Genomic DNA, 15,284 nt, shown 5'->3' with positions numbered 1-15,284 from the left:
ATCGCTTTTGGCTATAAGGACGGCGTGTCCTTCGTACATTGTGGCGGTTAGGTACCCTACTTCCAAGGCTTCACGGTACACCTGGAGTAATAATGGCGATAAGAGGGAACGAAAACACTGATAAAATTCGGCAGTAAGGCCATCCAGGCCGGACGTCTTGCCCTTCGCTAACGCATCGATGCATGCAGTTACCTCATCAATATCAATGTTTTCATTTGTATAATCATAATAATCCTGATTTAACTGGGGCAGCAACGATACAATTTTTTTTGGCAGCGTCTTTGTCCAATGGCTTAGGGTCTCGAAATAGTTTTTGATAATGTTCGAAAAATGCTTTAGTTATTAGAGTAGGCTCTTTAACAATGATTCTACCATACTATATATCTAGTATTTGTTTAGACAGCGCAGGTCGGCGCTCATCACCTAGGGCCCTTGCAAACAGCCTACTGCAAGGCTGTTCTTCCAGGAAACGCTGCTCCCGCGCACGCACTAGTGCACCTCTGTATTTTTCCGTGTTCAAAGTTTGTAACTGTGCCTTGACCTTATGAATATCAATATATTGACCCGGATGTAGACATTCAAGCTCATGCAATTCACTCAGGAGTCTATACAATGCTTTCTAATGATTCTTTTTTTCAAAGGCCAATATTGATGATTCTTCGATAGCTATCACTTTAGCTTCCTGTTTGAATAATTCCCACACAGCAAAGAGTGGCAAGTCCTTGCGGCATGACACATGAGCTATAAGCTTAGCAACACGGTTTAAGAAACACTCACGCGAAAATAATTGGTTATTAAACTTCCACAGCTCCCAGCATATACGCCGACTTTGGTACCGACGGCTGCCAAACGATGCTGAGACTAGGTAAGGGTCACTAAAGAATATAGGGTGCACGGTGTAACCATAAATAAGAGATAGCGCGCTAAGTGAAACGTAAATTCGATCAAGCCTTGCATGCGAGGTACCCTGGAAGTGCGTACATCGCCATCCCGCCTTTTCATTTTCCCCAATGCCCACAAGCTGATAATCACATATGAGGCGTTGCAACGCATCACTACTTGGATCATGTCTCAGCTTCAGTGACGCACGATTTGCGCGTTACATACAAAATTGAAGTCTTCAAATAGGACCAATGCACGATCAGTACAGAAATGATGTTCTAGAGATAAGAAGAAACACTCGCGTTCACGTAACTTCTTCGGGGCATAAACACACACAAATCTAAAGCTCATACCACTGATATCAATATCGCAACAGATTAGGCGCCCTTCCCTATCTGTAAACAAATGTAGCAAATAACATGGTAATGTTTTCTAACAAATAACATACAATCTGCGGAAACGCTTACTGCATGGCTGACACAAACATTATAGTCAGATAGGAATGTAGACAGAGCTACTTCTGTGTTTTCGTCGGATTCATTCTTTGTTTCTTGGATAGCAGCAATATCTAATTTTCTATTGCGTAACAAATGCAGAGGCTGTACTTCCCGTCGCTTACTTCATAAGCCACGGACATTTAAAGTACCAAAATGGAAGGGAAGAGCTCCCGCTATGCTTACCTATGTAGGTGCAGCATTTAAACGCTGCTGCAGAGCTGCACCACTCCCTTCTTGATGAGGTGATGTACTTTGGACCTTTTGGTGCACGTTAACACAAGGGACATCTGCAGGAGTAGGCGTTCCCCGGAGCGGTTTTGTCAACTTTGACACTTTGGGAACGCGAGCCTCCTTTCCCGAGGGCGATGGATTGTCAGATGGCACTGGACGCTTCATAGCGGCCTCGCACATCGATCCAGATTCCACTGACAGTGGGCGATCTTGAATTGGTGGCGATTCTGCCCATGAGTTTGTTCTTCGTCAGGCGCCTTAGTGTCATCCTCGCTCGCAGGCTTCTGGCTAAGGCTATTGTCAGCCGATGACGGCTTAATCTGTTCTTGTCGATGAGTCTCAGGGAGTGTTTCACCAGTTGCATTCACAACTTCGCTCACGTCCATTAGATGATCGGTGATGCTATCATCCTCAGCTGGTTTATGTGCACGAAGCTTGTCAGCGTAGGTTCCGATGCATGCGTCTGCAGGGTGACCGTAGCGGTGACAATTACAGCAGCGCGGTGTTCTACATTGTCGCCGGATATGCCCAACTCTGTTGCACCGGAGGCAAAGTGATGGTCGGACAAGAACCAAGATAAGGCACTGGTGACCGTATATGCTCAATAGATGTGACAGATTACTGGCAGAATCTCCATCTTTCAATGTAAACGCTACGTCTCGATTAGTCATTTGCCAGCCCTCCATGCCGTCACACCGCCGCATTTCTCTCGCGATGGATTGCTATGTGCCATATGGCTCCAGCGCTTCAACAATCTGTCTCTGTTCGAGGTGTGGGAGAAGCCAAAGAAGCTTCACCTTGATATTTTTACATTCCGGGTCTATGACAAGGCACTTGCGGCCCTTCACCAACAACTCGCCTTTGTCGACAAGTTTCTGTTTCGCGATGCTGTTAACACATGTCACTAACCACAAATGGCTCATCTGGTATTGTCCAGCGCCGAGGATATCAGTTGCATTTAGCACTGGATGGAGTGCATCGCGAAAGTCCAGGGCCCGATACGGCCGCCCTGCCAGGTCAGCATGCAGGAAAACTGAATTGAGAACAGTGTTGCCCGTCGGTAGACGAGGGAGAAAGACTTTATAATTACCTGAATCAGTGATTGACGGTAGTGTGATCCTCGGCCGTGAGCCGATGCGCTGTTTTCAGCGGCGCTCATCGCAGACGTGGTCGTTCGAAAAGCCTCTTCTTCTTCCTCGTGCATCGTGCATGTGCGAAATAGATCATACATACGCCACGCCAGCAGATGAACATGAACTGATAATTTGCCATGTTAAGATCGAGAGGCAGTTTTAGTCTCACAGAGATACGTCTTGCACAGACATGGTAGATGCGCTATCGCCCAGCATCTAAAACTCACGCCTGTACCACATAGAAAAATTTGCTGTGTGGATTTAATAGCATGCTCGGAAGTGCCACAACATCGATTTTCACTTGCTATTGGTAATTTAACTTCGAAAAAAGTCTTAAATGAACCGCCCACCCGGGACGCTGTATGGAATGTTACTGCCGATTTCGATAGCCATTTGTTGCACTTCACGCGAGCGATATGCAAAGTTTTCTTAGTTCAGTGATGCCTTTCAGTCGTCTACGTCTGTCTAGTCATATATCTTCGTCAGAGGAGCGCACGCTAGTGCTGGGATCCTTCGGCGACAGCACATATACCTGTGTTTATGATGCGTCACATCGGTGCTCATCGCTTCTTGTGCTGGCACTGTAGACATTTTTTTTTATTTAAGAACCCTAATGCGAAAGCTGGAATATAGAGTGATTTATCCTTGTTAGACTTCTTGTATCCTGAGCCTAGACACGCCGATAGCGCGCAGACGGACTCGGGGGATACGCTGCACAGAACGACCTGACGAGGATCGGAAGTGTACGAGACGTGACTAATCGGGACCATGCGCTGCAGGTACTGTCCCGTAAGTTACCAGACCTTCCCGGCGATGTGGCCGGGAACTGATCTCGGCGTGGGTAGCTGGCGGAAGCTAAAATGTGTGTATTTGAGCCTCAAAACTTTTTTTTATTACACTAGGGAAAGTGGAAGCGCACGAATCGCCTAAGCTTTCTTATCGGTGCGATAATATCAGTCAGCGGTAGGCTTCGAACTCGGGATCCGTTCGAGCGCGTCTGAACGACTTCTGGATTTCATGTCCACTCTACAACACTGCGATAACGGCGACTACTCCCAGTCATGTGTTACGTGCGTACTACTAAAAAACGCGGCGTCCTCTGCGTTTGCATGGTTTCGTTCAAGAATTTAGCTATCCTCACAATCAAAAGCGAAAATGCAATAAACGAAAGTGATCTTCAGTGTAAAATGTGCATGAATAAACAAGGTAGCTCCGGCACCTTTATTCCAAGCTGCGACACGGAACAGAGTTTTATAACTCCAAGATATAGCGTTATTTAGGACAAGAGGCTCGTATCAAGCGATGAAATTGTATAAAGCATTTAATATTCAGCAGCGCTCGTCCTTGCATACTGGAACCAGCGAGGCACAAACACAACCAGCGCAGTTTCCAGAGCGAACTAGTGCCTGCACAGCACAAACCAGTGCACCCCAGCTTCATGACAGTGGAACCAGCGTCTCTTCCAGTGTGACCCAGCTCTTATCCAGCGTTCTCACTGGTGTCCCAGTGAGTCCAAGCGAGTTCCAGCGTACCCAGTGCGATACAGTACCAAAAAACGTGGTGGTTTCACACTGGAAGGCACTGGAAGACGCTGGTTTTTGCAATAGCGTTTGCTGCTAATAACGTGCGCTTCAGAAGACTAATTAACTTTCATTAAGTAGCCTTTTATTAGTGCCTTGCGGGCCGTTATCTGAATGGCAAATTTGGCGGCAGTGACATTTTCATGCACACCCATCCTTTAAAAATCCTGAAAATCGCACCTAATTCGACATATTCATCATCAAATCCCAAAGCTCAATCGAGGCAATATCGAGACAGAGCGCGTAATGAAGTAACACCCAGTAAAGAAGTATGTGCTGGCCGCACATACATGCCAGGCATAGCGTGCCGTATCAGTAGCTGCCGCGATTGGCCGAGGCGTTCGGTTTCCAACTTGCTTGCGTTTCTCGTCACGGGGCGTTTCGGTCTGGCATGACAGCGGGGCCGCCTTTTCTGCGCTACCACGGCACTCGGTTTCGATATTGCCTAAATTGAGCGTTAAAATTCGAAGATAAATATGTGGATTTAGGTGCGACATTCAAGATTTTTTATAAAAAAAAGGAGGCTCATTAATATGTCACTGTCTTCAATTTCGCCATTTAAACGACAGCCCGTGAGGCATTAATAAAAACGTTAATACATTTTGTTCACTAGACTTCTCAAGCTCACGTTATTAGAGGCAAAGCATGTCCGCCTCGCCTGGGAATTCGTCTGCAAAAATGTCACGTTCGCTGCGCTTACAGCCTTTTGTATAAAAAATATTTATTGCTTATAAAGAAAAGAACACCCTGTATGAAAGGCAGGAGAATGTATTCGGCCAACGCCGGCTCGTAAACTTCAAAATTTCCTGTTGGACGTCACCTTCTGTACCAAATCGGAGCGAGGTGATGGGACTGAGGCGAGGTTTCAATTGCTTCGCCTATATGAGGGGTACAATGTCTCCGGAATCAGCCCACTTTGCTATGAAACTCGCTCACCAGGGTCGGCCATGACCATGACGGCTTGACGATGACTGTATGATGACGACGCAGTCACGACGATTGAATGCCAAAGAAGGAATGACGTCGATAGAACGACGAAGGCAGTGTGACGACAGCCGCATGACGACAATGGGAGGATGATTCTGAAATGATGACGATGGTATAACGATGACGGCATGAGGATAATCGGATGGTGACGAATGTATGACGACGATGTAACGACAGCAACGGTATGACGAGGATCGCATGACGAAGTTCGAATGACGTCATTGGAACGACCACATGGAATGACGACGATGCTATGACAACGAATGCATGACAATTGCTTGACAACTGTACGATGACATTGGCGTGAGAACAGCGACATAATCATTATTGAATGACGACAGCATTCTTACGATGGAATGCCGAAGAAGGAATGACGTCAATGAAACGATGAAGGCAGTTTGGCAACGAAGGCGTGACGAAAGTGGTATCACGTTTCTAAACTGATGGCGATGTTACAACGACAGCGTGACGATGACATGACGAGAGTCGGAGGACGAAGGTGAAATGACGACGGCCGAGCGACCCGGACGGCATCACGACCGCATACGTAGTTGCCCAACCTAGTAGACAACATGGCTCACTGGGCGAGAAAACGGTTAAAGACACATATTATGGCACGCGCGTGAAATATCCAAAGAATGGTAACCGCATTAATAACAGATAGGACACCGCTTCTCTGCTCTTCCTCGTCTTTATAGCGCCATTTCTGAAACACCTGAAACTTCATAAAGTAGCGCTACGCTCGTCCAGGCCGTCCTCGTCCTCCTCCATCCTCGTCCGTCCATCCTCGTCCAGGCCGACGCCGCGTCGCTATTTGTCCACTGGCATCACGTGGTACATCGCGCCGGGTTCGTTTTATTTACTTTGTTTACAGTTGTTTACTGTAGCGCCCCAGCGCGATTTATGCATGAAAAAACGTCGACCGACTGGCTTGGAGCGCATGTTCGCGGCATTGCCCTTCCGTGTGTGTTGTGTTTGTTGTTTGCGAACTACCTCGAATAAGCTTTATGGCAAGTGCGACGTTGTTTCGCGGTGTTTTCCATCACAATGAGCTGCTGGGCCTTCGATGTCGAAAGAGATTCAGCGAAAGCAAAAAGCTATTCGGGATACCGCCCTGTAAGCCCGATGGATTAATAAGAACGTGTGCTCGATGAATTGGTAGGGAGAAATTCAGACCGACATCCTTCACACGAATATGCGAGACAAATTGTGAGTCTCTCATAGTATAGCATGTGTCGAGGCTTGCGTTATTTGCTACGGGCCATAACGTAGCAGATGTGACAGTTCACTGAGCATGTTGCCATTTAAATGCACGTTTTAACAGAATTCCTAAGCGACGTGTACTTTGTTTATGCAAGTACTACGCGGTCGCATTTCGTGCGCTTTATCGTTATGTGCGCCAACAGGCTTTATTTCGCTGGCACGCGAGGTTGCGTGAGAGAACTTGATTGCGAAACTTTTAGATTCACCACAGTCCTTTTGATTAAATTTGAAGCTCAAGCGTGAAAACTCGTCTTACGAAAGCAACTCTCGACCTTTTGTGGTTACTTACTAGCCTTGTTTAGAGCGCATAGCTTTGGTTGCCTCTTTTGTTCGTGTTCGTCGTTGGCGGTCGGCCGGTTGATTGGGATGCAAAGGTACCCGTGGAAGCCATGCGTGCCCTCCTGAAATCGAGTTACGGGGCGCATTCTTTGCGGAACGGCACCATCATAGATTTTTGAGACGTATACATGAATTCGCATGAGGTTTAAACGGTGCGAAGGCTTAGAACGGCAGAAAGCTGAGCTAGTTGGTAAGTATTCATTATGCAAAATTAGGCGTTCGTGTTGTCCGCTTCTCTACTCTTGTGTCCTGTCTGCACGCCTCACCTCTTTTTTTGCGAAGGCTTAGACGCGGCAGTGGAGCACTTGCAAAGAAAACGTGCGGCTCGTTCGCTGGCTCGCTTAGTCGTCGCTTGTTTAGTCATTCGCTCACTTTAGTCGTTCGCTCGGTCGTGACTTCACAAATGTCAAATCTCGCAAATGTTATTTCGAAGCGAGTGCAACCTTCCTCAATGCATGGCCCTCTTAATTACTGATGGTGCAACTCGGTTCGCGACAAGTGCGTGACTTCGGGAAGAGACGAGCTAACGCACGATAAGTGTTGCTCGTGATCACTCCCTAACCTGAAAGACTAAAGATAATTTACTCAACGCAACCTAACTATGCTCTTGTTTGAGCCCGAGTGAAACACTGTTACAGCGTTCCCGCTTCGCGAACGTGTGCTAAAAAACTCGGTACCCTTCCCCTCTGTGAAGGGTGACCAGCGAAGCTGTGTATGTGGGCCCCTTAATGGCGAACTGCACCTCCACCCCGGGTCGGCCCGGTATTGCACTATCTCGGGATCGGCCCACGTATGGGGAGGGCTTAACACCTGCTTCCCCGCCGCAGCTCGGCCCGGCATTGCACTATCTTCGGTATTTTTTTCTACACGCGGACACGATAGTGGGGAAACTAACCCTTAAAAGCTTTGCTGTAAAATTGATTTCATTTCCTGTTTACTCGATGATCGGCCGCGCGCATTTCTGTGGATTTTAAGACACAAGAGACATAACAGCACCAGCGGCCATCCCCGAGCCTTTGCGCGTACTTAGAAGATTGGCAAGCACGCACGTAGGCAGTATTGTAGTTTGTAATTCTCTCTCGAGCCTTTAGAGCAGCGATTGTTTGTGCCCTCTGCCAGTCTTTGTGCATCATAGCCGATACGCGCCGCGCATTCACCTAGTAAGAACGGAACGGATTATTTAGGTTACTGAGGGCTTGCTGGAGGCCAGGGTGTTAGGGTCCGATCGTAAACGTACTATTCACAACCATTTACAACAATATCTTGCAACAAGCGTTTGACATATGTGGCGTACCTAATATTGTAGCGTACGCGATACCTACGGAGTCGTCATGGGACGGCATCAGCGCTCGTTTAGATACTTTTTAAAATATAGTTATCAAAACAAGAAAAAAAATCATGAGCCGTTCCACTCTGTGAAGGTGGTTGGACAGAGAAGCTGTTTAGCACACGACACGGAGGTGACACATAATTTTGAACAAAGGTACGAACTCATTTATTGTCTTGATCGCTGGTCATCATTTCACTAGCAACTGCAATCACATTCTTTGATAATGTCAAATCGATGCACGCACGCCGCTGGGTGGTCGCTTGGGCCGGATCGGTGTAGCATCGCAAGGGACTTGTCTACAACATACGCTCCCTTTTCGGTACCGACACATCCGCATTGAAATCATCGACAACGACATCAGGAGTAGTGTTATCGCAGCTAATTCACGCAACGTGGGTAGCCATGAGCAGTACAGGCCTATGACTCATTGCATTTTTTGCTTGCTTACGGGAGTATAAGTCATTGGTCAGGGGGGTATGAGCCATTGATGATGATAGTTTTCGACATGCTGTTCTGTATTTTGTATGCATGATTAGAAAGAATATAAGCACTGTTCGCTTCACTTTGCTGAGTGCTTGTAACCTCTGCCCTAAGGGGCTATGAGCCACTGCATGTTTTGCTTGCTTACGGGAGCATGAATGCTTACGGGGGTATGAGACCACAGATAACCGAAATGCATGGAACCCTAGCCATACACATCTTCGGTGCAAAAAGCTGCAGTCACTGAATTTGTACAACCCTCCGTATAGAAAATATATGCAGTGCTCGAAGTTACTCGAAGCTAGAAAGCCAACGCGAACGCTTAAAGCCTTGCTGTGCGTGCATTCACTCAGCGAAAGGTCATTCGCAAGAAGGCGAAAGTACAGTACAGCTGTAAGAGGAAACCGATGAGTCTGTTTCCAGTCCCGAAGCGTACAAAGATGATTTCAATACCCCCAAAAGAGGTCCGATTTCATATTCACGAATATTTTTCAAAGCATGTGCCCTGAAGACTCACATCATATGCCGCAACGAAGGTTGCAGCAGAAAAACCCGCCTTAGAGGGACTAAATGTGACCGATTTCTTTGCCTTGTAAGCAGAAACTACTTCCTTTATTTTCACTCAGCTTAGACCTGATGTACGGAAATGGGTACCGCCATTTTTTCCTCCAAAATTAGTTTTCGTATTTCCGTCTTCAAAGAAGTGTTTCGTTGCCCGAAAATGCTTACAATAAACAGTTTAAATCAGTTTATCTTTTCTTCTTTCCTCTCAGGTCAGAACAGATTATATTTTCAACGGCGCCGGCTCCTTGCTCCCTAATAAGCAGTGGCGTGCTTTAAGCGCCATTTGCAATTTTTGAGTAGCGACTAAGCTCATACATAGACTGCCTATAAGTGACATTACTGTTTAGTCTTCTACATTGCACGTCTTTCTTAACGAGTTCATCTCACGGTGTTGTTGTCCTTATGTGTATATGAAGCGACTTGTGTGTATTTATTCGCTCCTGTGTGATAAGCGACTATGCTATAGTTACTGGGCTGTGTTTCGGTGCTGGTAGACCCGTAGAGAAGGCAATCTTTGCGCGTTTGTGTTCGTGTGCTTATCGTGATTTTGATGTTTTATTCATTCTCTTCGTTCTTTATTGGTGCTTGAGTAAGGAATTTGGGATTTTGGAATAGCCGGCTCTGACCGAGCCTACTTTCCCTTGCTTCTACATCTAAATAAAAACCAAAAAGAAGCAAGAAAAAGCGCAATACGGGAACCAATATGGCACCACCACAGCTAGTGCAGATTCCAGCGCATGCCAGCGAACTCCAGCAAGAAGCTGCAGGGCGCCCAGTGTCATTGCAGTGAAACCAGCGTCTTTTCCAGTGCGATCGGGCACATTTCCACCAACCGTATTGTTGTCTCAATGACTGCCCCCCGAGACCAGTGCTGTTATCGTTGTCGTCCTCGCCGTTGTTGTTATCAGTGTTCGTGGCATATACCTACAGTAGTGTCCCCAGAGTTATATTGAGCGTGGGAGACTTCACTGGTTTCACGCTGAGAGGCACTGGAAGAAGCTGGCTTGTACAACTGGGCAGGTTCCTTGCATCACAGCGTTATTCCAGGAGCCTACCTTATACTTTCCCTTTTAAGTGATCTCTCCCCTCGTTTGTTCAACCACCGGCTTATTTCCGCTCACATCTTAATTTCAAACACTGTCATTCACAACTTCGTTGTGAGGAATTTTTCTACGAGTTGAGAATGGACAAAAACATGTTATATACTTTTTTTAAATCTATGCAGTAGCGATTATTTATAGGCTATGTGGAATAAGTAACTAAATTTTTTCCTTGACTGGAGAACGCTCACGACGCCTTTCCCCGGTGTAAAGTTCGCTGGGGTAGCACGTTACTGTTGAAGCCTCGTGATATACACCTATATGAGAATAGGCCCGGAGCCCGTATTCGGAAAGGATTTCATATTCGGGAGCTGTACTTATAAATCGGGATAGTGAAAGTATTATTGCTCATTCACTGACTACGCCTCCGCGTACGATGGAAGGACTGGTTGAATATGTGACTTGTGCCGGATTTCTGGAGGACCTGAAGTAACCAGGCATTTCGCAGCCCCACCTTTGAAACATTTGTGGATGTGGTTAATAAAATATGTTTGGCAGAATAAGGCAACAACTAAACCCCATAAATGTACTTCAACAGAGAGCCCCGCACGTTGATTATACTCAACAAGCACGAGAAAGGATGAGGTAATTACAAGCAGTCCTTTCGAACGAGAAATTTAGGGAATTAGATTTCAGATTTGTGAGAGGGATGACGTGAGGAATAATTCAGCGTGAGGGATGACGTCGCACACGTGCGGCATGACATCGCACTCGACCTTCAAAGAAATGTCTAAAAATTACACAAATTTACGGAATGGAAACGATAAAAGTCAATCACGCGTCAACATTTCTTTACGTCACATCCTGCTGCTTCTTGAAAACACGGGTGCACCTTAAAACGCTTCTGCCCTTTCAGGCTGCGAAAGAAGAAGATAGGAACAATTTAAAGGAAGTGAAGGCGCGAGAAAACAGCGTGAAAGAGTTCCTGTCCGGAAATGCCACCTTACGGGCGTACAGGAACATACGCAGCAGCGGCGCTGCTCGATATCACCGTTTCCTGTCACTTTGCCGCGCGTTTTGCGTCTGTCGCGCGCGTAACCTCATTTTCTGTCGAACCTAGTGTGCGCGCAGAAAAAATAGCTTGCAATAACCGCAAACAAAATATGATCGTCCCGGGTCGCCTACAACGCACTCTGGCCTTGCTATTGCCACGAATGTCCGCCTCCGGCGGAAACCGGGAAACCCGACGTCCGAGAAGTTGTCGGTGTGGTCTTCGGGCCGTGCGACCAGTGTCGGTGGCAACGCGGAGCGAAGAAAGGGCACAGCCCTGTCCCTCCCCGAAGAGAGGGCCGACCACTGATCAGGGCAGACACCTGGCTGTGCCCAGCTTCGCATCGCCGCGGTCGCCACCACTGGTATAACTGCAACAAAAGCGGTTGCAGCGGCCCAACCGGACTTCCCCGAATGTTGCCCTCCCGGACCGAGGGGTGGGTGACGGGGAGAAGGCTGAGCTGCGGTGGCTTAAGACCAGCCACGTAGCATCCCCGATCCACTCATTGGAGCTCAGTCGTCCGGAGCAGCAGACAAGTGTGGAAATTCCCCTGCCTTGTGAGAAGTGCCTTCAAACTTTAAGTGAGTAATCGCGCGCACATCCTTACGTCTTTGGCGCTTGAACAATGAGATTGCTCGTATTACTTAGATCCAGAAGTAATTTGTGGCTGAATAGGCGATTCATACTGAACAAGTAACGTACTGTGCCGAATACGCAAAGAAAGGCGAAAAGAGAGACCAGACAGAGAGCAATGTGCACTTCGATCTTTCCATTCCCCCTTCCGAAATTATTCTGTTATATTGCGCAGTACGTTACTTGTTTGTTATTTAGATGCCGCGAAGCGATAAAAGAGGTCATTGCGTGGAACGTTCTTGTAGACTTGAATCAAAATTGTGAAAGTTCGTATTCAGGGGTTCTGAAATACTTCCAACAGTACATCTATTGTTCCGTCGTACTACACGCATTTAATGGCTGTCTGAACGATGAGATGAGCTTTTATTTGGTCAAAGAAAATTTTCCCCGAAATATAGCCGCGTGACAAAGCCACGTGGCTTTGTGTTGCGTGAGAATGTTAATATCATTAACGTTGCAATTAGCTGTGGTACTTGCAAAGGAGCACGCATCAACCGCTGTCCACGTCGTGGTCCACGACGTGTGCGGCGTTAGGTTAAACCATTCACTGTTTGATATTTTTATGGTTGCTTTTTTGCACTTAAGTGTGCAAAAATATACTATACAAGTTGCGTGGACTGTGCCGCAGTTCCTCCTGTCACAATGAACCAGATGCTGAAGAACATGTCGTGCAATACACTACTTATGTCTGTTCAGTGCAATGAAAGACACTAATTACATGCAGTGGAATCTCTTCAGCTTCGCTACTAATAATAACTACGCGGTACCAGCGTTTGTCTTTAGAATGTTTAGCGGTTTTAATGCATTTATTTACCTCTTCAGGTCCGGACATGCGTTTTTAGTAGAATGATCAGCTTTACAGTGTTCGATGTTACAAGTTTCTGGTTCTCGTGACGCCAAGGAGGCGCTTGTCGTAACCTTCGGCATTTCATGTTTAACTTGGGGCAGATTGTAGGATAGGTCTTCTGCCACAGTAAGGTTAACAAAGGACTGAAGAGCGAGACTTGCTCTCATAAAATAGTGAGGTGTGCCCTTTTCGCAGCTATGGGATATTCAAGCATGTTTGTTCTAGCAAAATTGAGCAGTCACTGCCTAAAATCATAGCAACCAATTGGACAAGGGCTTAAACAAAAGCGTCGCTGCGTATATAGGGTGTCCCACCTAACGTTAGCCAAACTCTTCAACGAAAAAGAAGAATAAAATACATGGTGCAAGATACGACCTTAACATACTCTGTTACGTCATCAGACCTAGGACGACCGGACACTGTAGGTCTTACAATTATATCATGCACCATGCGTTTTAAATATTTATTTTCGTTTTACAGCTTCCATGTCGTTAGCTAGGACACACGGTATAGCCGCAATATGCCATTTGTAAAGAAAAGTGTTTGAGCTTGTCTGTGGCAATATTATCCTTTGGACTGATATTATGCAACGACACCTCGGGCATTCATCTTTAGCGATCACAATTCAAGAAACCCTCGACGAGTGTACCCCCTCCTCCTCTTTTTAAGATTTTTGTTTCGCTGTTGCTGCTAGCTCGGTGTGAAGTGCAATTGTGTTGAAGATCTTGTGCTTGCTTGAGCTGGGGTGTTCTCACACCAATAAACCCCATAAATAATTATCATCGCTCCTCCTCAGTGATACCGGTGGCACGGGGAAACGTTGGTCAACGGCTAGTGACGAAGAGAGTCTCATTGTAATGATGAAGAATAGCAGTATTATATTACTTGGGCTTGCAGAATTATGACAGGTGCTGTCTTCCAGTGCATGCTCGGCACCCTATCTTACTCTTCTTAGAGCAAGAAGCAATATAATTGTCACGTTTATCAAATTCGGTGCTACAAAATTTTCTTATCCTTTCACTCTCAGTGTTGCCAGGAAGTTCTACAGAAAACATAAGGTCATATCGTAATTTTTACTTTCATTTCAGGATGACCGCAAAGCTGCTAGCATTCGTTCTTGTCCTAGTCACCTGTGCCGTATTGATTGACATGGCGGCAGCTTACGACGCCACATTCTTTAACATTGGTGAGTCTGTTTAGCGCCAAGGAAACTTTTTGGAAGTTTTTCATAAAGCTACACTGTAAACAAAACGAGAAACGATCATTCGCGCTCAGAAAGAAAAATCACTTAAGACACGCAGTCATCAGATTGAATGTACAGTCAGGGGGCGATGGTTCGATCGAAACTGACATACCACATGATTTATGCTAGAACCTGCCTGCGAATAATTATCAGCTAGACGTAAGCAGAGAAGCGCGCACGTTATTGCTTCACGTTAAACGAGCATATTGATATAAAATTGGGTAACTCTGTGACTCAGCTCACGGAAAACACGAAACACCTATTCGGTAGCAGTTGATCATGCAATTTGCACCACGCATCACTTGTCATGAAAAGGAACCCTATTCTTCTTTACAGGTGTCGGCTGCCCTAAGTCGGCACTGTCATGTGTCCAAGAATGCCGAGATCAACGTGGGCACCGAGGAGGCTATTGCAACGGACCATTCAACATCGTATGCACTTGCTACTGAGGCTTGGGACTGACTGGCTACACTATAGTGTGAGAGAAGTTCCTTAGAAGCGTGACCTTCTTCGACCAAATTTGCTTTTCCCAGATGTTTTACCTGAATGACAGCTCTCTTGGCTTTGTCATACGCACTTGTTCATGCCATAACGCACTAAGAGAAGTAAATCACTTCGTGTCATGTTCCTCAAGTGAAATGGCTGCAACACTGGAGCAGTTGCAGCGCGTATTCTATTTGTATTTCTGTAAGCAGCGAACAAATTGAGCAGCTGTGGTTGGATTAACTCTACCAACTCTTTCAGAATGGGAAAGAACATCGTATACACAAGTCACATCATGATTTCTCATTTGATTGTGTGAATATATTGCTAGTCAAAAGTTCAAATCTTTTTTTTTTGACAATAAAGACATTTCTTTGTCCAATGTGATGTCCAATGTGCTGTCCAATTATTGCAATACTCGACATGTAAATCTTCGTTCGTACATACGTGACGAAAAGAAAAGAAAAAGGAACACTGCAGGTTCAAGCTGGTAGAGAAATCTACTCCGGTAATATTATAAGCGTTTCTTTCGCTCGATTCCGTTCTTATCATCCACTGCTCACTACCGATCCACCTATTAACGTTCTCGAAATGCCACTCGGACGGTGACGAAGCGAGGGAAGGCAAATAATTAAAATAAAATTATTGCATTTTCCCGGTCAGAATCCCTACGGCACTGCCGCTTGGCCATAAATACTGAC

The 15,284-nt window shown here is 46.2% G+C and overlaps 1 long non-coding RNA gene across 1 annotated transcript; it reads left to right on the top strand.

Moving 5' to 3' along the window:
* Positions 1–11,404: 11,404 nt before the first annotated feature.
* LOC142572488 (uncharacterized) lies at positions 11,405–14,970 on the top strand. The gene is made up of 3 exons (XR_012826090.1): positions 11,405–11,958; positions 13,946–14,043; positions 14,437–14,970. It is a non-coding gene; the product is annotated as an uncharacterized LOC142572488 (long non-coding RNA).
* The last annotated feature ends 314 nt before the right edge of the window (positions 14,971–15,284 follow it).

Source organism: Dermacentor variabilis, chromosome 1 (assembly GCF_050947875.1).
Source record: "Dermacentor variabilis isolate Ectoservices chromosome 1, ASM5094787v1, whole genome shotgun sequence".
Taxonomy (NCBI): Eukaryota; Metazoa; Arthropoda; class Arachnida; order Ixodida; family Ixodidae; genus Dermacentor; species Dermacentor variabilis.
The sequence above is the reverse complement of the archived record's forward strand: the minus strand, read 5'-3'. Positions and strand labels throughout refer to the sequence as shown.